The following is a 22,922-nucleotide window of genomic DNA, read 5'->3' as shown; positions in this document are numbered from 1 at the left end:
CTTCACTGACTAAGCTTGCTTTAGTTATTTTTTCTGTCTTTCCCTTTTTTCCTCTTTAATTGCATACCTTCCCAGCTTCACGTAACCCGACTGTCTTACAGGAACTTGGAGCCAGTTCTTGTCCAGTGCAAGCCAGCTAAGGCTGGTTGGGACCAGCAACCCTAAAACTGGGCCTGCAGAGGTGTATGATGAATGGCCTTTTGACGTCAGAGGACTGGAAAACTTTACCCTCAGATCATGCTAAGTGCCTGTATTTTTGAATATGCAGAAGCATGTAACCCAGATACACCTGTGCAAAACACCAGTTACCTCACGTTTTTCCTGCCTCCAATCACCTTTCCCCCTGCCAAGCCCACCTGCTTGTTCCATAGCTATCCCAACCCCCTCGCCCTGGGGGAGGCGGATCTGAGGCTTGTTCTCCCATCTCAATTGCCTTCCTGTGAACAAACTCTTCCTCTGCCACAAATCTTGGCATCTCGGAGTTTGGTTTGCTGTGTGTTGGGTAAACAGACCTGATTTGGTAACACTTATCGTCCTGTGAATGAGCCTCCTGTCCTTGGAAGCCCCAGGCCCCTATCCCATTCCTTAGCTCAGGATGGCGTAAGTACCTCATTTTAACTTTCTGTCTCTGACACTCTCATGTATGTGAGACTCCCATACGTACAAAATTAAATTTGATTTCCTCCTGTTCATCTGCCTTGTTTCAATTTAATTCTTAAACAAGCCAGAAGAACCTAGAAGGGTAGAGGAATGTTTGCTTCCTCCCCAGCACCAGCTAAAGGTTACACTTGTAACCTTGTAGGTGAAAGAGTGGGATTTGAACCCAGACCAGGTGGGAGTGGGGGGTAGGGGGGTGGGTGGAGGGGGAGGCAGGGAAGTGTTTTTTGTTTTTTGGTTTTTTGCCTTTCTCCTCCAGCTGAATGAGGTTCTCCTGCTCTACGAGTCTGGGTAGAAATGCTAGCGCGTCACAAGTAGGATACAGGTGGGGAAGGATATTGCTCCCCTTAGCCCTCAACCTGGGCCTTGGGTAACTGGAGCACACAGGCTGGTGGCCCCTGGAGGACCCTGTTGGGGGCTCCCAAGGGGCACAGCCACAGGTGGAGAGCAGGATGAGAGAGACCCAGCAAATGAGGCCAGGAGTCCAGGAGGAGTGTGGCTCCAAAAGGCTGTCTGGACTCTCTCTCTTCCATCTATAGTGGACACGGCTCCCTGTTTGTAGCTGATGTGCCGTTTTCGTGGTGCCCAAATTGGCTTCAGGTGTCTGCTCTAACCACATATACACTCTCTGCAAATTCTAAATTCAGTGTTATTTTAAAATACGTGGAATAAAACAGCTTGATTGGATTCTAAACCCATTATTCTCATTATCACTAGAATTTTGATTACAGTTATTTTTTAATTAATTAATTAATTTTTGGCTGCATTGGGTCTGTTGCTGTGTGCCGGCTTTCTTTTTAGTTGCGGCGAGCGGGGGCTACTCTTCATTGTGGTGCGTAGGCCTCTCATTAAGGTGGCTTCTCTTGTTGCGGAGCACAGGATCTAGGCGCCTGGGCTTCAGTAGCTGTGGCATGAGGACTCAGTAGTTGTGGCTCGTGGGCTCTAGAGCGCAGGCTCAGTAGATGTGGCATAAGGGCTTAGTTGCTCTGTGGCATGTGGGATCTTCCTGGACCAGGGATCGAACCCATGTCCCCTGCATTGGCAGGTGGATTTTTAACCACCAGGGAAGTCCCATAAATTTTTGAATGGCTGTAAAAATTAGTTTTAAGTTTATCACCTCCTTGGATCAAGATTTTTGTGGGTGGTGTTTATCAAACATTTGAAGAGATCACCGCTAAAGAGCCTTGAGGGGTACGGGGTGAGTGAAATGGGTGAAGGGGGTCAAAAGGTTCAAACTTTCAGTTATAAAATAAATAAGTCCTAGGGAGGTAATGTACAGCCTGGTGATTATAGTTAATAAGACTGTATTGCATGTTTGAAAGTTGCTGCTAGAGTAAATCTTAAAAGTTCTCATCACAAGAAAAAATTGTAACTATGCATGGTGATGGATATTAACTAGACTTACTGTGGGGAGCATTTAACAATATATACAAATAGCTAATCATTATGTTGTGCACCTGAAACTAATATAATTATTTTAACATCTTTATTGGTGTATAATTGCTTTACATTGTTTTGTTAGTTGCTGCTATATAACAAAGTGAACCAGCTACATGTACACATATATCTCCATATCTCCTCCCTCTTGCGTCTCCCTCCCACCCTCCCTATCCCACCCCTCTAGGTGGTCACAAAGCACGAGCTGATCTCCCTGTGCTATGTGGCTGCTTCCCACTAGCTATCTATTTTACATTTGGTAGTGTATGTATGTCCATGCCACTCTCTCACTTCGTCCCTGCTTACCCTTCCGCCTCCCCATGTCCTCAAGTCTATTCTCTACGTCTGCGTCTTTATTCCTGTCTCGCCCCTAGCTTCTTCAGAACCATTTTTTTGAAACTAATATAATTTTATCTGTCAATAAAAAAAGATCTTTGAATAAGAATTGCCTGTGGTCATTTCATGCAAAAAAGTCTGATGTTAAAAAGCTGTGCTCACCAAAGCAAGCTCAAGTTTCTCATTTTAAGAAGTCTGGGAGATTCCATTTGGATGTTTTATACCAATTCAGTATTTAATGTCTTTCCTAATACTTTGTATTGCATCTTCCCTCTTAGTCTCATAATTATATAAGATCAAGAAGATGTAATTGCTTTTTTTCCCAACAGACTCTCTATAGGTGTCTACAAATCCCCTAGGTTTGCCCCAGTGTCATGTACCAAGGTTACCAATGTCACGATGCACCAGGATGTGAAGAAGGTTAGGAAGCTCCCACCTGGCTAATCCAGGATAGTCTCCCCATCTCAAGCTTTTTAACAGAATCACATCTGCAAAGTCCCTTTTGCAGGTACCACATTCACAGCTTCCAGAAATTGGGGGCCCTTGGTGGACCCTGGGGGCCCATTATTCTGCCTACTGTGGTAGGGGTGTTTGGTAGTGTACTTAGCAGTGCTTTGTGTCTTCTTCACCTCTCCCCGTAAATCCTAGAGCACGACTGCGTGTAAATGGAAAGCAGGATGTCACAACGCTGCTCAGGCTTTTCAATGCATTGGTGGCAAACCCAACCGCAGCCACTGCTGTGGGGTGTGCACCACCCCCTTCACCTCCTGCCCTCAGGAGTGTTGTCTGGGCACCAACCCCACTGGTGAGTCCTCTCCTCCTTGGAAGAGTTAAGTGTCATGAAAAGCAGCATGCAAAGGGGGCCTCTGGAGAGCGGACGCCGTACCCTTAGGAAAACGCCTGATTTGCGTAGGACGGCATGAGTGTGTGGTACTCAAGTGGGCACTGCCGTCTTCCAGCAACTGTGGGAGCACCCAGAGAACAGGGTGGGGCAGGAGGCAGGAGCCATCAGCCAGATGGGGCTGCCGGGACAGCTCAAGTACTGTCAGGCTGTGTTATCCGAGGTATGAGGGCTTTGACTAAGAAGGATACAATGCTATTCTCTTCTGCATCAGCCAACCTATATTGGAGGTTGCATATTGTGGCCGAAAAATGGTAGTGTTCCCCAAATATTCCATGTGCTTCCTTACAATTCCCAGCCCCTGTTCCATGTAGGTTGCGGCCATGAGTTTGAGTTCTGGCATAGGCCCCTCACCTCTGACTATTGTCCCCGCTCTTTTTCATTCCTGTCTCTCGGACCCTGGACACCAGTGTAACAGGTGCCTCTGAACCCCACCCATTCTGTTTGTTTTAGAAGTATAATTGACCTACAACACTATGTTAGTTCCTGTACACAGCATAGTGATTCGATATTTCTATACATTTCAAAACAATCACCAGAAGTTGTTACCATATGTCACCATAAAAAGATATTACACAATTACTGACTATATTTCCCATACTGTACGTATCATACCTGTGACTCATTTATTTTGTAATTGAAAGTTTGTACCTCTTAATCTCCCTCACCTATTTCTCTCCTCCCCCAAGCCCTCTCCCCTCTGGCATCCACCTATTTGTTTCCTATATCAATGACTCTGTTTCTGTTTGTTACATTTGTTCATTTGTTTTGTTTTTTAGATTCCGCATATAAGTGAAATCATACTGTATTTGCCTTTCTCTATCTGACTTATATACTCTCTAGGTCCATCCATGTTGTCACAAATGGCAAGATTTCATACTTTTTTAATGGCTATTATTCCATTATATATATATATATATATATATATATATATATATATATACATACATATGTATATCTCTCACATCTTCTTTATCCATTCATCTGTTGATGGGCACTTAGGTTGCTTCCATATCTTGGCTATTGTAAATAATGTTGCAATGAATATAGGGAAGCATATATATTTTCAAATTAGTGTTTTTGTTTTTTTCAGATAGATATCCAGGAGTGGAATTGCTGGATCATATGGTAGTTCTATTTTTAATTTTTTGAGCAATCTCCCTACTGTTTTCCATAGTGGCTGCACCAATTTATATTATCACCAACAGTGCACAAGTGTTCCCTTTTCTCTATATCCTCACCAACACTTGTTATTGTCTTTTTGATAATAGCCATTCTGACAGGAGTGAGGTGACAACTCACTGTGGGTTTGATTTGCCTTTCCCTTGATGATTAGTAATGTTGAGCACCTTTTCATGTGCCTGTTGGCCATCTGTATGTATTCTTTGGAAAAATGTCTATTCAGGTCCTCTGCCCATTTTTTAATCAGGTTGTTTGTTTTTTTGACATTGAGTTGTATGAGTTCTTTGTATATTTTGGATATTAACCCCTTATCAGATATATCATTTGCAAATATCTTCTATTAAGTAGGTTGCGTTTTCATTTTGTTGATAGTTTCCTTCTCTGTGCAAAAGAGTTTTAGTTTGATGCAGTCCCTTTGTTTATTTGCACCTACCTATTTTGTCAGCACTCACCTCTACTTTTGAAGGCTGCTCATGGCACACCTGAGACATTTGACCCAAAGCAAGCTGGAGGTGCCGCAGTTAGGGTCCCCAGCAATGACAATAAACCCTCCACCTTCCTCCCCCCTGGGTCAGGATGACTGTGGGGCATGGGCTCCCAGAGTTTCCCACAGCGGTGACTGACCAGCTCCACACCCCTTGCAGGCTTTCTTCCCTTTCCTGTATCACTTTCCCTGTTCCTTCCTGGTGTTTCTTGGGAGCAACTTCCACATAAACGGCTTCCACTCACTTCCTTGTCTCAAGATCTGGGGAATGCCATGTGTCTGGATGGCGGCATCCCAAGATGGGGGAGCTTCCATCAGCTGGGTCCCCAGGTGAGCAGGGGAGTCTCTCTCCTCCCCACCTCCCTCCCCTGTTTACCTGCCTCAGACTTTGCCTGAGTGAGAAATATGTCTTTGTTGTGTTAATGCACTGACATTTTGGTTTTGACTGCATTTTATTTTTACATCTTGGTTTAATCTGACAAATACAGGGTGGTCTGCTCTAAGCGTTTATTTTAAGCAGGACACCGACAAACAAGAGCACCCAGAGTCCATCCCACCTCCCAAATATCTCTAATCTGTCATTTCTCTCCTACCCTCACCCAGGCTCCGTCAGCTCTTCCTGCCTTCTACAGTGCATACCAGGCCCCTATCAAACTGTTCCCAGACTGTGGACAGTGTGATCTTTTTACACATCTGATTAAATTAGTGCATACTTAATTCCCTTCAACGGTTGAAGTCCAACAGTCCTTAACAGGGCCTATATGGCCGTGTGAGAGCTGGCCCCAGGACCACTCTCCTCCCAATGTCTACTCTCCAGCTCACATGCCTGATTTCAGTTCCTCAAACAGGATCAACCCCTTCCGTCTCAGGACTTTTGCACATGCTTTGCACACTCCTAGAATGCTTCTCCGTCTACTCTTCATCTGAGAAATTCCTGTTCATCCTTACCATCTCAGCTTAATGGCTCTTCTTGAGAGAAGTTCCTGAATACTCAGCTTAGTTGAGTCCTGCTGATACAGGTTTTGCTTTCTGGGTTTTTTTTTGCCGCACTGCGTGGCTTGTGGGATCCTAGTTTCCTAGTTCCCTGACCAGGGATTGAACCCGGGCCCCTTGTGGTGGAAGCGCAGAGTCCCAACCACTGGACCGCCAGGGAATTCCCTGATACAGGCTTTCATGCCCCCCACCCCAGTCATGTACTTCCTCTTCACAGCACTGATTTCAGTTAATTACTTGTTTTGGAGGGTGTGTTTAATATCTGGGGCTCCCATTGGACCATAAAGGCTGAAGGCCAACATCTGTTTTGTTTTACTGTTATGTTCCTAGGGCTCAGCACAGTGTGCCTGGTTTGGTAGGTGCTCAGTTAGTAAGTGTGGAATGAATGAATGCATGAGTAAGAGAATAAAGGAGAAAAGTGTGCCTTGGACCAAGATAAACTTGGGAGGAAGCAGGAATTCAGACACAAATAGGATATTACAGCCCTCGCCACTCTGGCTCTGGGCTTGCCTTCAGGGTTGGCTTCTGTGAGCATAGTGGGGAGGGCTGAAGAGCAGTTCCTCCTTTATGTGCAGGGGGCGGTGGGCAGGAAGGGCTGGTGCACATTCAAAGCTCACTGCCATGGCAACAGCCACCTCCACTCTGCTACCATTGGCCATCCTAGGCCATCTCCCACTGCTCTTCTCTGGACCCTCAGGGCCACTCTCCCTTTCCCGTAGCCCCTCTGCCCTCCCCGTGTGAGAGTTGATCAAGGCCCAAGGAGAGGTCATTTCATTTAGTCTCAAAGAGTTGGGCAGAGGTGGCCTCTTGGCAGAGAAGTGTGGATTCCTCTACTCCCATCATAGTCTTTGGGTCCTGGTGCCATCCTCCATATCAATATCCTAAGTTGGGGCAGGCTCCAAACCTCCCACTCTTCCTTTATTTATTTATTTATTTATTTTTCATACGCTTTTTTTTTTTAAAAGGAATTCCTTTTATTATTTTTTATTTATTTATTTTTGGCTGTGTTGGGTCTTCGTTTCTGTGCAAGGGCTTTCTCTAGTTGCGGCAAGCGGCGGCCACTCTTCATCGTGGTGTGCGGGCCTCTCACTATCGCGGCCTCTCTTGTTGCGGAGCACAGGCTCCAGACGCGCAGGCTCAGTAGTTGTGGCTCACGGGCCTAGTTGCTCTGTGGCATGTGGGATCTTCCCCGACCAGGGCTCAAACCCGTGTCCCCTGCATTGGTAGGCAGATTCTCAACCACTGCGCCACCAGGGAAGCCCCCACTCTTCCTTTATAATGCTGGGTGGGGTAGGTATCCAAGGATTTATCTGACTCCCACCCATCTGCTTTGCCGGGACCACCTCCCTGGATGATCAGTCTCCTGCCCTGGACAGTTACCAAGAACCTATGATTTTCTCCCGGTCCCCTACCTCCTGGGTTCCTCTGAAGCTCTGGATTTACTGCTCATCCTTCACCCATCTTGAAATTCACTCCTCCCTGGCATTATTCTGGACACTTTGCCTCTGTGATTGCTTCCCTTTCTTCCATTTGCTGCCTCCTCTTTCTCCTCCAAAACTCTAAATGTCTCGGTCCTTCCTCTTCTCACTCAGCCTCTCTCTCTCTTGCTGGCCCTACCATTCCAGCAGCTTCAGGCATCACTGCCATGTGGATGAATCCCGAGTATCATCCCTCCTCCTGACTGCCCACAAGTACTAGCCTGTAGGATAAACTCAAAGTCCTGAGCAAAACCCTCAAGGCTGCCACCGTCTTCCCCTTCTCATGCAGAGCTGCAGCTGCCCAGGCTGTATGAGACAGGGGACTTACGCAGCCAAAGCCACTCTTCCAGTACATTTCTGCCTTGCCCAGCTGCCCACTGTGTCTCCCAGAAGAGAGGCCCTGTGTATAGTGTGTGGTCAGGAGGACTCTCTCCCAGAGTTGGATGAGGCTAGGGGAATGAGCTTGGGCACCCACGAGGGCTGCTCTCCTGGGAGGGGAGCTGGTGGCATCCTCCCACCTGTGTCCCTCACCCCCGGGCGGGGTGGCATGAACTGTACCAGGCATCTCTCTCTCACAGGATATGAATAAATGGTGGTGTGAAGGGATGATGGCAAAGAGGTTTGGGGTTTGAAACCATGTCATTTGGGGACTAAAGAGGGTAAGGACGAATTTGAGGACTGTCGAAGGCTAAGGATCCAAGAATGTCACTGGATGCAAGGCTCAGGGAGCATCTCTTGGTGGGACTCTTCTGGAGCAGGCTCCTCAGCCCTCTGGCCAAGGTCCTTCACTTTCGCCAGGCTGGACCACATGCCCTGCATTTGGTTGTTTGTTCACCAGGTCATGTCTTATCTTCCCTTCAGACTGGAAGCTCCACTAAGATTGGACGATGTCTGTCCTGCTTTCTGGCACTCTAGGCATTCCATCAATGTTTGTTGAGTGAACCAATGAATCATACACTGCCCCTTTCCCGACTCTTTGCCTTTGTTCTTTCTGTTTCCTCCTTGTAGGTGCTCTGCTCCCCCCTCCCCCCATCTCTCACTCCACTTGTCAAAACCCTCCCCATCCTTTAAGGCCCATTCCAATGAAGCCTTCCTGGATCCCCCAGCTTGGAGCCATTATTCTCCATGCTGAATCTCTGTGGCACCTGGCTAACCTCTATCATATCACACCTTTTGCTTTGGATTATAATGATTTTTTAAAAGTAAATTTATTTATTTATTTTTGGCTGCATTGGGTCTTCATTGTTGCGCGCGGGCTTTCTCTAGTTGTGGCAAGCGGGGACTACTCTTCATTGTGGTGTGCGGGGGTTTCTCACTGCAGTGGCTTCTCTTGTTGCAGAGCATGGGCTCTAGGCATGCAGGTGTCAGTAGCTGTGGCACGTGGGCTCAGTAGTTGTGGCTCACGGGCTTAGTTGCTCCGTGACATGTGGGATCTTCCTAGACCAGGGCTCGAACCCATGTCCCCTGCATTGGCAGGCAGATTCTTGACCACGGTGCCACCAAGGAAGTCCCTATAATGATGTCTATACCCATCTCTGTCCCTCTAGTAGACAGTGAGCTCCTTGACGGCAGGGCATATCATCTGTGTATCCTCTCTTCCCTACTCCCTGGCATAGTGCTTTCTATGCAGTAGGCACCTATAAGTGCTCAGTATAAGAAGGCAAGAGTATAGATTGCAGTCAGTGGCTTTTTACTGGTCCAGATGCTGCTTCCTTGAAGCCCAAGGTAGGGGCCCTGAGCCTCCTTTCCCTGGGCTGGAGTTCACCCCTGCTGACTGGGCCATGTCCAAGGTCTCCCTCCTCCCTTCCCCCCCTTCCCCCAATCCCTGCTAACACTTTGTCTAAATCTGTCCCCACCCCAGTACTATTTCAGACATTTGCATGGCCTGACCACAGCAGGGTGGGAGGGGAAACGCTGAGCTGCAGGGATTGTCCATCCTACAAGGTCCCTTGGCAAGCACCCAGGAGAACAGTGATTGCCCGATATGGAGGGGGCTGGGCTCCAGGAGGGCATCCAGGGGCCCCTGTGCTGCCCCCATGCCCTGAGGACCAGCAAAGCATGGGGTAAACCCAAGTCTATGCGTGTCTGTGGCCACCAAGCACTACTCTGCTGATGGTGGCAATAACAGGATGCATGTGTGTGTGTGTGTGTGTGTGTGTGTGTGTGTGTGTGTGTGGTGAGTGAGTCATCAGGGAGGGGCAGAGACCCAGAGGAGCTCACAGGCTAGATCTCCCCCAGCCCTTCCGGTTTGGGCTGCTAGAGCTTGAGTGGCAGTTCTTCCAGCAAGATTTAACCCTGGTGTTTCAAGGGTCTTCACCCACACTTGGCCCAGAGGTTCTTAAACATTGGAATCTGCAGAGCCACCTGGGGTTCCTGTTCAGTGTGGAGATGTCTAGGGCTGCCTAGACACCTAATCTGCACCCTGATTTGCAGATCTGGTCCATACACCGTATCCCTGGGGAAATCCTTACCAGGATGCCAGCTTCTTGCTGAGGGCAGTGGGTAGATACCCCTGGAATGCCTGGTGAACGAGGCAGCCTTAGAAAGAGAGGCTAAGCTCAGGGGTCAGGCTGCAGGTGGCGGGGAGGGTGGCGAGTAGAGGGGTGAGGTAGGAAACATCTGCTAGCTGGAGGTGAGCCGAAGGCTGGGCTGGCAATGCAACTGCATCTTGAAGGGCTGCCCAGCCTTGGTGGGTTAGGAGTAGAATTGCTGGGACTTGGGAAGATGGGAGCTGGAAGGGTCAGCCCCCTTGCCATTCAAAAACCGAAAAATCCCCTTGCCAGGAAGATATAAAACGATTCATCTGCAGTAGTCAGCAAGAGGCACTAATTAGTACTTTTAAGAGGAACTCAACAAGCGGGGCTTGCTGAGCTCGCTCAGAAAACCTTGCTGGAGGCTGCAGGAAACCCAACCAGAGCACTGAAAACAAACACACACACCAACAGTCTAGAGGGGAGACTAATGTAGTAGCTCAGAGCAGACTCTAGAGCCGATGTCCTGGGATAAAATTCCAGCTCTTACACGGATTACCTCAGGCAGCTTAACCTTTTATGCCTCAGTTTTCTCCTCGAAAAATTGGGACTAATAATCATCCTACTTCATTAGATTATCATAAAGATTAAATGAATTATATATGGAAAGAATTTAGAATAATGCCTGGCACATAATAAGCACCATACAAGCATGTGCTATTGTCGTTATTATTATTTTAAATGTAGAATCTGGACATCTAGGACCCAGAACGCATAGCAGATCTATTTACACTCTTGCTACTCAAAATTTGGTCCACTGACCAGAAGCATCAGTGTCACCTGGGAGCTTGGTAGAAATGCAGTCTTAGCCCCAGTCCTGGATGGACTGAATCAGAATCTGCATTTAACAAGAGCCCAGGTGAACGGTGAGCACACTGTAGTTTGCGAAGCACAGCTTTAGAGCACACAGGGGGCCACACCCAGAAACTCGGCCAGAGATTGGGCTATTTTGGGGAAGGAGGCCAACAGGGGTTAGGTTGCCCCGCCTTGGGCTCCCCATAGCCTGGAAAGCCCTCAGACCCTTGTCAGAGCGGGCATTTTACGTGGGGACACGGCCAGGGTCCTTACAGTTCTCTGAGGCTGGAGACCCCACCTGGCCAGCTCCTCGCCCTCCCCTCTGCCCAGCCAAAGGTATTGAGACATCGCTTAAGACCCGAGCAACTGTGTGGACCTGGAGCAGAGATATCACTCCTCTAAACCACAGACATATTTGAATCCTTATCATTTGCAGATGTGATTAACAAAGCTCTCTCATTTGGCCTCTTACAAGGTCCTCCCCAACCCCCACTCCAAATTTAAAATACTTGTGTGAGTATTTTACCTGGAGGAGCATTTAGTGTGACTGATCATTTACAGCTGAGTCAGGACTTAAACCCTGGTCTGACTGAGAATTCTACACTCTTTCCAGGGAACTAGTGAGAGCCTACAGTGTTTACATCCGTAGGAGACATCAAGGTGAGGAGACCAAACCTCCATTTACTTTGCAGGAGAAACTGAGGCCCAGAGGGGAAGGAACATGGCCAAGGTCACAGTCTGAAGCATCCTGAGCACTGGTCCTCTCTCTGCCACTCCACGGGCCTGCATCTGCCACAAGCCTGTCCTGGCACCCCAAAGTGCTGGGTTGTAGCTCCAGTGATGCTCTGCAGGTGGTGGGTTCATGTAAACACTTTTTGGGGAACACAGCCCAGGCTGGGCTCTGGGAGTGGTGGAGGTGGAATCTGGACCCTGGGCTGGGGCTGGGGCTGGGGTTTGTCTCCAGGATAATGGATTCTGTGCCCTGTGGGGAGCCGGACATTTGGGGAGCCGGCATTGTAGGGAGGTGGATGAGGGGGTTTGGAGGAATGGCACTTCAGATCCCTGCCTGGCCCATTACAAACTGTGACTTTGGCCTTGTGAACTAAACTCTCAGAGCCTCAGTTTCCTCATCTGCAAAATGGGATGATCATGATTGCATCCACCTCATAGGACTGTTTTTTTTTTTTTTTAAACATCTTTATTGAAGTATAATTGCCTTACAATGGTGTGTTAGCTTCTGCTTTATAACAAAGTGAATCAGTTATACAATATGTTCCCATTTCTCTTCCCTCTTGCCATAGGACTGTTTTGAGAATTAAATGAAGTAATGCATATGAAATGCTTAACAGTGCCTGACACATATGTGCTTAATAAATGGTAATTAGTATCATATTTCTGAGGAGTGGGCAGAATGTGTGTATGGGGTGGTGGCAGGGTAGAGCAGTCTATCTCCAGTGTTTTCCTGCCATCCAACTTGGGGATGAGCCTAGTGGACTCCCGGAGGGTATGAGCACCTGGCATCCACCCTGGGGTGAGTCAGTGCTGATGGCAGAGTCCCCACGTCCTAAGGCCCAACACTGTCTTGTGTATGGGTCACACTCCTGATCTCCCCAGGGACCACATGCTCCATGGTTGTGCCTACAGCACTGGGAGGGGCTTCAGGAAACCATTTGTACCTCCTCACCCCAGGCCCCTCGGAACCGATGCAGGACATTTCCCAGGGCTGGGAGAGGACCACCCGAATTACCTGTGACAGGCACCGCAGGTAGCGAGACACTGCCTTCCGAGCGGGGCTGTCCCTGACCAGCTCATCTTCCTTGCAGGGCACTTGGGCAGAAAGAGCTGCACCTGGCTGGGGGTCATGTTGGCAAAGTCTAGAAACTTATCGGGGTCCACGGAGCTGCTGAAGGCACACACGAAGCACTTCCCATTGAGGAGAGCCAGCAGGATCCAGACAAGGGGGGCGGCCAGTGCTCTCTGCAGCACAGAGGAGAACATATACCTGGGAGCAGAGGAAGGAAGGGGGCACAAAGGGCAGCCAGAATTCAGCTGCAGCAGGAAGGCTACAGGGGAGATGCAAGGACGGACTTCCCAGGAGGGGGGATATCCCAGGTGTGATTACACCAAAGGAAGGGCTACAGGTCCGAGCAGCAGAGGGCAGGGAAGAAGCAGGGCTGAGGGTCCCGGGAGTCTCAGGATTGGAACACTGGGGAGCTGGTATTCTTCCTGCTCTAGCTTTCTGGCAGACTCTATTGGTGCCCTGCCCCGGCCAGAAGCATCTAGAGCTTTGGTGGGTAGTTCCTATTCATATGGAGGGCCTGAGAGCTTCTGACCTCAACCACCTGCATGGCTCTGCCTGGGGCTTTGGAGGAGTTTCTGCTCCCAGAGGCGCAGGCTGGAAGCGCTGGAGGGTTCATGTCCCCAAATCAACCTTCAATCCAAGAGGGCAGGGCCTGGTGGATAAGAACCCCAGCCCAGTGGAGCTGTACCCACTAGACCCCAGAGGAAAAGGTAAAGGGCACACTTAGTGAATGTGACCCTCCCTGCGTGGCTGAATCACAGGGAGCATGGAACCCCTGGGGAATGTGAAACAGAGGCCGCTTGTGCACAGAATGCAGATGTTTTTAACTTGGGTTGTATACAAAAAATAAGATGATGTGTGCTGGCTAGGTGTGTGTGTGCAAGGCCAACGAATTATAAATACGTTGTAGGCAGGGGCGGATCCAGCATTTTCTATGGGGGCAATGTGGTTAGAAGGTGGAACCCAGGACTTGTTATGAAGTTACATTACATACCCTTGAGAACACCTCAGTTGTCCATATCAAAGAATAGGGGAGAGGAGGAGATGGTGAGTGAGCTAAAACCCACCAAGCCCCTCCTGCCACTGCCCATGGATCTAGAGCACTTATTTTGTCTAAAACAGTCAGGGCAGCAGTTCTGGCTTAGGCTGTGTTTGAATCTGAGCCTCTTCTTCGCTGTGGGAGCTCAGCCTAGTGAATCATCCTCTCTGTGCCTCAGGTCCCCCATCCTTAAAAATGGGTCCAAGACGGGAGCCGACCCAGGGCCGAGGTGAGAATTCAGAGGTGCTGCACACACAGCACTTGGCACAGAGCTTGGCTCCCTGTGGGCCAGGGAGCATTATGAATCGCTAAACTCAATCAGCTGATCAGGGCACCGACCAGGCGCGAGGCTCTGAGGACACTGTGATACAGCAGATGAAGTCCTTGCCCTTGGGGAGCTTGCAGGAGGGGGTACGCAGCCTTCAAGCCAACGATGCCTCTCGTACGGCAACACGGCTATGCACGTCATGGGATGGTCCTTCACGCATGTGGGGAGTTATAATCCATGGCCAGCATGACAGATGTGACCTGGATAATTCTTGGGAATCCTGTATCATTCATGCGTCTCCAGCACTGGGCATGGAAAGGTGACAGATGGCAGGATCAGAAATATCGGTTTCCAGAGTGGAAACTGGCAGATCGGTCTCTGTGAACTGATGATGCCTTGGTATCATTTCCTAGGGGAAATTAGGGTGCCTATGGGGGTGGGTGGGGGAGTTCTGACAATACCCACGGGGGTCACTGGGATTTTGGCACCTGGCAGTGCCTGTGTGGTTGGGAGAGCCCCTGACAATGCCCGCGGGGAGCTGGGTGGGGTGGGACCGCACCTGATGATGCCTGGGTCCTTCCTTCGGTGCCCCGCAGGCCGGCGCCACTCCTCCACCATCACCACGGACTGCCGGTTGGCCAGGAGGCCGCAGAGGAAAAGGGCAACTGGGGGCTTGAGCAGCAGGCCCAGGCCATAGAGGGCATTGTAGCGCGCCAGGCAGGGGCAGTTGAAGTCGACGGAGGAGTACAGCTTGACTGTGACCGCGGCCAGCAGCAGGCAGATCCCGTTCATCACCGACTCGGAGCTGGGCTGGAAGTGCTGGAAGAGCGTGCGGAATTGATCCGTGGCCGGGCCTGGGTAGAGGGCAGCTGCGAGTGGCGAGTGGCGGGCGGGCAGGGAGGTTTCAGCTGCCTTCCTGGTCAATGCCAGCCGCGCTGGGGGTGAGCCCGGGCCTGCGGGAGGTTCTTCCTTGTCTTCCAAGGGCCTGAGGGGACAAGGAGGAGGCAGTGTCTAGCCAAGGAATGTAGGGCAGAGCAGGCTCTCTCCACGAAGGCCCCCTGGCCAGCCCGACTGCCCCCCACTGCCACTCCCCTCCTCTCTGGAGGGGATGAGTCACTGCTCTGGGACCAGCCAGCCCAAAGCACCTCTAGGCAGATGGTCTCCACCCTGTTCCTCCATCCCTCCCCTCTTCAGGATTTGGATACTGATGGCTGACAGCTGGTGGGGCTTCCCATGGGGGGACAGGCAAATTCTGGGTGTGGTAAGGCCACGGCACTGATGGAGCCAATTACATTTTCTTGTCTTGGTTAAAAACATGACCTGACTCAGCTGAGCCCAGGGAGATTTCACGTTGGCTTTCATGCTGGGAGGAACCACGAGGGGCGCCTTACCCTACCCGAAGCTTTCCTGGAAGAGAAGTCTCTTGAGGAGAGTTTAAACCATGTTTCAGTGTTTGCCAGGGCTGTGGAATGGAAGGGCTTCCAGACAGAGGGTACTGTCTGGGCAAGGGCATGGAGGTGAGAAGCAGCCAGGTGTGGGTAGGCAGTTTGGGGTTGCTTGAATGTAGTGCCAGACAGGGGGTGTCGGGAGAGGGCACAGGGGGTGCTCAGTGGGTGCCTGCAACACTTTCCTCCACTTTATTCTGCTGCCCTTCAGCTCTGGCCACCGACTGGCCCAGGTCTCCCTAAAGCACAGCTCCCACTACATCACTCCTCTGCTCAAGCGTGACCAGGGCCCCTTCAGCTTCCTTAGCCTGGCGTTCAAGGCCCTCCTAGCCATACCCAGACATGTCCTCCCACCTCCATGCCTCTGCTGATGCCTCCTCCCCCTGGAGAATCCGTGCTACTTCCTCCCACCTGCTCTTCAAGAGGCAGCTCAGATGCAGCTCTTTCACCAAGATGCCCCTGGTGACCTCAGCTCCGTGGGAACCTCTCCTCCCATTTGGCCCTTGGAAAGGCCGCCCCAGCCTGCTGCTCCTCTCTCCCAGGTGTGGAGGTGGATCTCCCAGCTAAGACGGGACCTGCACCCACACCTGCCCGTCCCTGAAGCCTCCAGCAGGGTGCCAAGCAGACTGCAAGGGTGGCAGATGTTTGTTCTCTGTGACGTTGACACTCAGACCCCCTTTTTTCATCTCTAGCTCTGTCCTCTCTGCCCACTCCTTGACCTGTACCTGCCTCCCTGTCTGCCCCTAGGAGGTGAATGGACTGTAGGTCCTGCTCTTATCTCTGTCTCTCTCTTATTCTGTCCCTCTTTCCATCTCTAACTCTACCTTTCTCTGTGTGTGTGACTCTCTGTGTCCCTCATTGTGTGTTTCTGAGTCTTTCTGTGTGTCCCTCTGTCTCTGTCCCTCTCTCTGTGCTGTGGCCTCTTCCTATCTATCTTTCCCTCCTCTCACCTGCAGCCCGCCCCGTAGCACTCTTGTCTTATTGGCCCCCGGTCCTGACACTGGCAGCCTGACTTGGTGAGCAGAGTGGAAGCGGCCACAGGAGCCCAGGGCTCTGTTCCTGGGTCACAGATCCATGGGCTTGGCCTGGAGCCTGGGCTGGGGGTGGGTGAGGCTCGGGCTCCTCCTCAATCTTCATCCCTCCGGCTCCCTCACTCCTAGCCCAGCGCTACCCTTGAACACAGGAAAACCTCAGGGACTGGGATGGCCTTGACCCTGCTGGCCCCTGCCCTGCTCCATCCGGCCTGGACCAGTGGGCACCTGGGACTCCCAGTGATGCCATCAGCAATTCCTCAGACCCCGGGTCCTCACAGTCATGAGTGCCACTCCCCACCCCCAGCCCTCTGGAGCATGTGAGGTAAGCGTCCTTCTGGATCCTTCCCGACCCAGAGGCCCAGCAACGCCCTCTGGTCTCCACGGAGCCCGCCTGGACTGCAGCAGCTGCACTGACCACCCTTCTTCCCGTATTCTCAAACAACTTGTAGAAAATGGAAATGTCGCCATCTTTTTTTTTCTGATTAAACACACCATTATGAAACATGAAAAAATATCTAATATAAAAGTATCCCCATGACTGCAACCCCCCAAGTCTCCCTGTCACTGCATCAGTGTGTGTCCTTCCAGACTTGTTGCTGCCCACACGGGCACGTGCTGGCTGGCCCGCCTGGGAATCCTCGGGAGACTGCCAGGGACGCTGCGAGCGAAGCACTGGGTGCGCTGCTCGCCCAGGAGCCCTGGGGTTGCTGAGGAGAGGCAGCTCAGGCTGCCTCTGGGACTCCCACCTGAGGCCAGTCTCTCTCTTCTCTTAACCTTCACGACACAGGACTCACTGTGTCTCCGTTCCTCTGAGAGATGACAGCCCAGCAGCTTGAGGGACCCGTGGGAGGTGCAAATGAATTTTGTGTAGATCACTTAGCCTGTATTCTAAGTCAGACCATCCCCAATATGTCCTGCAAACTTCCTAAGTATCTGTGCAGTCTCCACCTCCGACGAGGTAGCGACAGACGGAAACCCGGAATCCCGGGTCTTAGATCTTATCTGTATTGTACCCAGTCCGTGTGCTAGTCCAGGTCCTGTGAAACAGGATGATGTGTGTGCGGGAAAGCGGGGAGGGAGCGGGAGAGGGCGGGAGCGCCGTCAGAGGCAGCGAGTGTGACTCTGCGGGGAGGAGAGGTGGGGGGTGTACTGGAGAAGCCCTTCAGGCCGCTCCTTGTCCTGGGCTTCTAACTAGCAGAGAACCGCCAGCACCAGCACAGTCCTGGCGCGGGGCCTGGAGAGGCGGGGGTGTTTGTCCCAGGTCACACAGCCTGGTGGGGACAGGGCCAGGAAGGAAGCTGGGCTCCTCCTCTGTGCCTTCCAGCCCTAGTCACCCTCTGGGCTGCTGGCAGGAGAGGGAGCTGTCCCGCCCAAGACCCCTGCTTCTCAACCCTGAACCCCAGGGCTGGGCCCCGCACTGAGCACGGAGGGGGAGAGAAATGGGCTGGGTGGGTCTGAGCACCCCTCTCTCCCATTCTACTCTCAGGGAGAGGCGGGTGGCCAAAGGACCCCCAGCTGCTTCTAACCTAGGGATTTTTCCAGAAGAGAATGGACAGTGTTTCTGGGGGAACACTGCAGGAAACTGGGACAAGGTCTCTCCCAGGCCAGCCTGCTCACAGCTCCACCCTCTGGGAGGCGAGATGGCCCTGCCAGGTCAGCCTGCGTCGTGTGACTGCGCCGGCCCTTGCTGGGTATTTACTGGAAAACATTCAAGCAAAGAAAAAGGCAAGAAGGAAGCCCACCACGACTTAAAGGGCTATTACCTCTCGGGGTGAGCAGGTGGCTTTACATTAAGCAAAAATTCTGTATTTTCTAAATTGCCTATTTTATAATAATGATTTTTAAAATTTCCCAATAAAAATCATAATTATTTTTACTGGGAAAACTCACAGGAATTAAGGGACAAGGCAAAAGGAAGGAAGATCACCTTTTGTTGCCCAGAGGCTGGGCCTGATATACAAGGAGAGGCAGAAATCGAAGAAAAATAGGAGAAAGATTTATGTTACTCCTGTGTGTGGAAAGAATATTAACTTGTAGATCTGCTGCAGAATAATGCCTCAGATCAGATTTTCTCAACTCCCTACCCTACCTCGGGGCTCTGCAGCTGTGTTCTTCTGGATTTTTAATTCTGGGAAATTTTTTAAAAAGTCAGATTTTCATTTTAATGCAGACTTAAATCTATTTAGCAGTTTTAAACACGTGTTAACTTGCAACTGGAAGATCTTTATACAGCAAGTCTTTGGTTTCTTTTTTTCTCAACTTGGGGTCTTGGAGATATATTCTTGGGGGTCCTCCATATTTTTATTTCCTTCGAAAGGAATCTGGGTATTTGAGAGATACTGGCTTGACTGTTCTTGGAATCCCTGTGATGGAGAGAGCTCCTTAGGACAGGGTGCCCCCTACTGGAGGAGTCAGTGTGTCTGATGTGTGTGTGTGTGTGTGTGTGTGTGTGTGTGTGTGTGGTGTGTAGCGTGTGTGTCCTCAGAAATACAGGCGTGGCTGTGTTTCTTCTTTCTGTATAGAGAGCACACTCTCCCCTGGGGTTTCTTCAGAAGGAAGACACTGGGTGCGTGTCCCACTTCTCTCTCAGGACTGGGAGGCTATTGTTCCCTCGCATCTCTGAGCTGTGGTGCCCTCTCTGTCCCTGAGAGAACTTTCTCTCTTCTACCAAATGACAGAGGCCTCTGTGGGATCCAGGGGACAGGCCTCTCTGGTCTTCTCTGGCAGACCTGGCTGAAAGCAACATGGCACTTCTGTGGGCTCCACTCTGGTGACTGTGTAGAGCCACATGGCCTCTGAGCGGCTGAAAAGAGAATGAAAAAAAAAGGGGGGAACTCTGATACATGGCATTGGAACAACTGGCTAATCATTTGGGAAAATGTAGGTGAATTTCTTCACAATCAGAGGCTAGGGAAGGCCTTTGTGATCAGAGCACAGAATTCAGTAGCTGTGAAGGAGAAGATGGATGAAGCGGGCCTCATAACTTCTGTGGGCAAAATGCCAATCAGCAAAGTGAAAATAACAAAAAACTGAAAAAAGGCATTTTCCACACACAAGCCACACAAAGCCCTATTTCCTTAATTTGCAGAGGAATCATATAAATCAATAAAAAAAGAGGATCAATCCTATGAAAAAATGGGCAAAAGATGTGAACAGGCTATTCACAGAAAAGGAAAGACAAGTGGCCCCAAATCCTGTGAAGATTGTAGTCCTCATTCTTAATTAAATATGTATCTGAACAAGCAGGTGCCTTTTTAAACTAAGTTTTTAGAAACTAAAAGATAGATATTACCCAATGTTGATGAGGGCTTAGGGAAATAGTCACTTTCATACACTGATGGTTGGAGTACAAATTTGTACGAATTTTCCTAGAACAATTTGGCAATATATTTAAAGCAAATATTTAAATATATGTGCCCTTTGACCTAACAATTACATAGCTCTGTATTTGCCCTATGGATAGATTTGCAGAAATAGCCAAGATAAACAAGCAAGGATGTTCATGATAGCTTTGTTTTAATAGCAATAAAACTGGAAACAACCCGAATTTCATCAATAGGGGATGTTTAATAATTTGTTTAAATAAATTATGGCACAGCCATAAAGTGGGATCTATGCAGTCATTAAAAGAATGAAGCAAATCTATGTGTGTTCATATGAAAAGAAATCTAATAGATTCTAAGTTTTTTTTAAAAAAATGTAGTTTAGTACACTGTGCATAGCATAATCCCTTCTGAGTAAAAATGATATAAATATGTAAAAGTTTTGGTATTGTGCATACACTTTTTGCTGGAAGGATATATAAAAAATGTAGACAGTTAATACTATCGGGTGGTAGCACAGGGGAGACCTTTATTTTCTTTCCAGTTTATACCTTTCTGTGCTGTTTGACTTTTCAGACAATGTACATATGAACTTTATTTTAAAAAGATCAACAGAAGTATTCTGGGCAGGAGATTTATGGATTTTAAAATATGTTTCAATATGTAAATAGATAAACATTAAAAAAAATAGCATTGAAATATATGACTCACACAAAATAAAATAACCAAGTTCAAACCTTAACATTCTTCTACACTTTAATTTTTGGTTCTCACCCTACAGGTTACAGAATATGGAACAGTTGCATTGGTTCACAATACATTTTTAACTCCTTTCTCAGAAGAGGAAACAGATAAGCCTGGTTTTATAATATTTTCACCTTCTTCTTTTAAACATGACTAACAATCTATAAAAATGGATTTTCTGACCAAAGTGAAACGAAGTGGTTTCCAGACCCTGTGAGGGGGGCGGGTTTTCTGGTGTGGAGGTCCTGCCAGCGGTGGCATCAGACATGGATGTCGGGCCAAATGCAGAGACTTGGGGGCAAAAACAGGTGAGGTGCTCTTGGGGGAGGGGACACCCATCCAGCTGGAGTTTCTGAATTCTACTCTTATTCCATAAATACGAAAGTCAGAGTAACCCTGGGCACCCCCCTTTTCCCTGTTGCCTGCGCCCACAAGCTCATGAGACTTCTGAGACGTGTTTGGGAGAGCCCTGGGCCAGGAGTGGCAAGTCCCAGTTTTGAGGGTAATTGGGTGCATTGGCTGCACACCCTCAAGCTCTGGCCACATGACAACAGCTGTTCACTGGGCATCTGCAGAGCCCACAGCTAGGTGCTGTGCCGGTGCTGGGCACGCACAGGTACCTACCTCAGGTACCAGACGCAGGCAGTGGGGCATCACAGTGCGAGCTGGGGCTTTCTGAAGAGGACCTCCACTTGCCTGAAGTTTGGGGAGTTTCTCTCCGTCCTGGGAGAGAGTGTCTGTGATGGGGAGGGCTCTTCTGCTGGAGATCCAGTCTCAGGATGAAAGATGAGAAAGTGGCTTCAGTGAAGCAAACATGCCCAGAGGGTAGCATCTGGGTGGCTAAAGAGTAGGGCTAATTCTTCACTGATATATTTTCTTTATAATGAAGTGGTTAATGGAAGCTATAAAGATATATTTGCCCCCCCCAAATTCTCTTCCCGTTTTGAAACAGGAAAAGAGCAACCTGTAAATATTTTAAAGGTGTTTTGATTGACTTCGAGGACCCCCTACCAAAGTTTGCCAGAGACAAAGGGGAGTCTAATGGGGGTCTGGCGCCACCTAGTGGTGGCTAGAGAGAGAACTTGAGAGGGCCAGGAGGGAAGAGACAGTGGGACACACAAGCCCACTCACCTGGCTGAGAGAAAACTTTCCACAGGCTGCTCTCATTGGAAAGAGGTCCCCCTGAGGCGCCTTTGGGTGAAGGGTGAAGGTCGGAACAAGCGAGCGCATCTGGGGCGTCTCTTGAGAAAGGAGGATAGAAGTGGGAGGCTACCCTGGCAGCAGTAGTGGAGAAACGTCTGTTGCCTATTCTGGGTCTAGGGATGAAGGGCATTTGAACTGACTGAAGGCTGTTGACTTACTGGAGATGTGCCTCCTGGCTCCTATGTGTCTTTCAACTTTTACTATGAAGGAGTTTTAAATTTTTATGTGGTCCTATTTATCATACTTTTCTTTTATTATTCTCTGATCTTTGTAACGTTCTTAGAAAAGCTTTCCTACCAAGTAAAGGTCATTTAAAACATCTATGAGAGAAAGAGGATGCTGGGGTATTACACTCACTTTGAGCATTTTTTTTGGAGTTCAGTTTTGTTATTTTTAAATCTATTTCGTGTTCATTAGTGGCTATGTGCTTCCTGGCTAACTTCCAGAGAGCTGAGCCAAAGCCTCTGGGAGTCTTCAGGGTCTCTACGGTGGGAGGAGGCTGGCTCAGGAACTCAGGGAGGACACCTCCCCTGCAACAGGTGTCTTCCTCAGGCTGGCATCTAAAGGAATCCCATCCTGGGGCAGGCATAGCATCGCAGGGATTCGGACTCAGACCGCCCTAGGGCTGAACCTCAGTGCTTCACTTATCAGCTCCTAGTCAAGTATCTTAACTTTCCTAAGCCTCAGGATTTTCATTTGTAAAATGCGGATGCTGTTGCTGCTGCTGCTGCTGCTAATAATAATAATAATAGTAGCTACTTCATAGGGTTATTACCAGGCTTAAATGAATTAATACAGATGAATTGCTTAGACCGAGGCCTGGGATGTATGTCTATGTGCTCCATAAATATCACCTGTCAGTATTACCTAAGCCAGTGGCCCTGAGATAGGTCAAGGGATGCTGTTTGAAATTACTAAACAAGTTCCCCAAACAGGGGTACATGTGGCCCTCTTTCTGGTGTTGCACATTTTTCTTTCAGCTTCTTGCAGGGATCTCCATCTGTCCTTTTAGATGCAATCTTAAGAATTGCCTGGTCTCAGGCCTGGATTTTATCCATAGGCACTATAGGCCCAGGACTTAGGCCTAGGTGCTTTCTAAGGATCTGCTTAAGACTGGAAAAATATATTACTGGCTCCAAATTATGAAAGGAAAACTTCAAAATCAAAATTAAGAAATGTTTACCTAAATGTCTATAAAACAATGTTGTATCAACTTCATTAACTGTTAAATGAGTACGCATAAATATTTCATTATATTTGAAGACAATCGT

General features: G+C 49.2%; 1 protein-coding gene across 1 annotated transcript in view; it reads left to right on the top strand.

Annotated features, from left to right (window-relative positions):
• The first annotated feature begins 490 nt into the window (after positions 1 to 490).
• Positions 491 to 22,922, top strand: part of NEURL1 (neuralized E3 ubiquitin protein ligase 1) — a 110,610-nt gene continuing 88,178 nt past the window's right edge. The window contains exon 1 of the mRNA XM_059900012.1: positions 491 to 600. The gene's annotated coding sequence lies outside the window, so the exon portion shown is untranslated. The remainder of the gene's footprint in view (positions 601 to 22,922) is intronic.

The sequence above is a fragment of the Balaenoptera ricei genome, chromosome 16, assembly GCF_028023285.1.
Source record: "Balaenoptera ricei isolate mBalRic1 chromosome 16, mBalRic1.hap2, whole genome shotgun sequence".
In the NCBI taxonomy this organism is placed as follows: Eukaryota; Metazoa; Chordata; class Mammalia; order Artiodactyla; family Balaenopteridae; genus Balaenoptera; species Balaenoptera ricei.
This window is presented reverse-complemented; position numbering and strand designations above follow the sequence as displayed.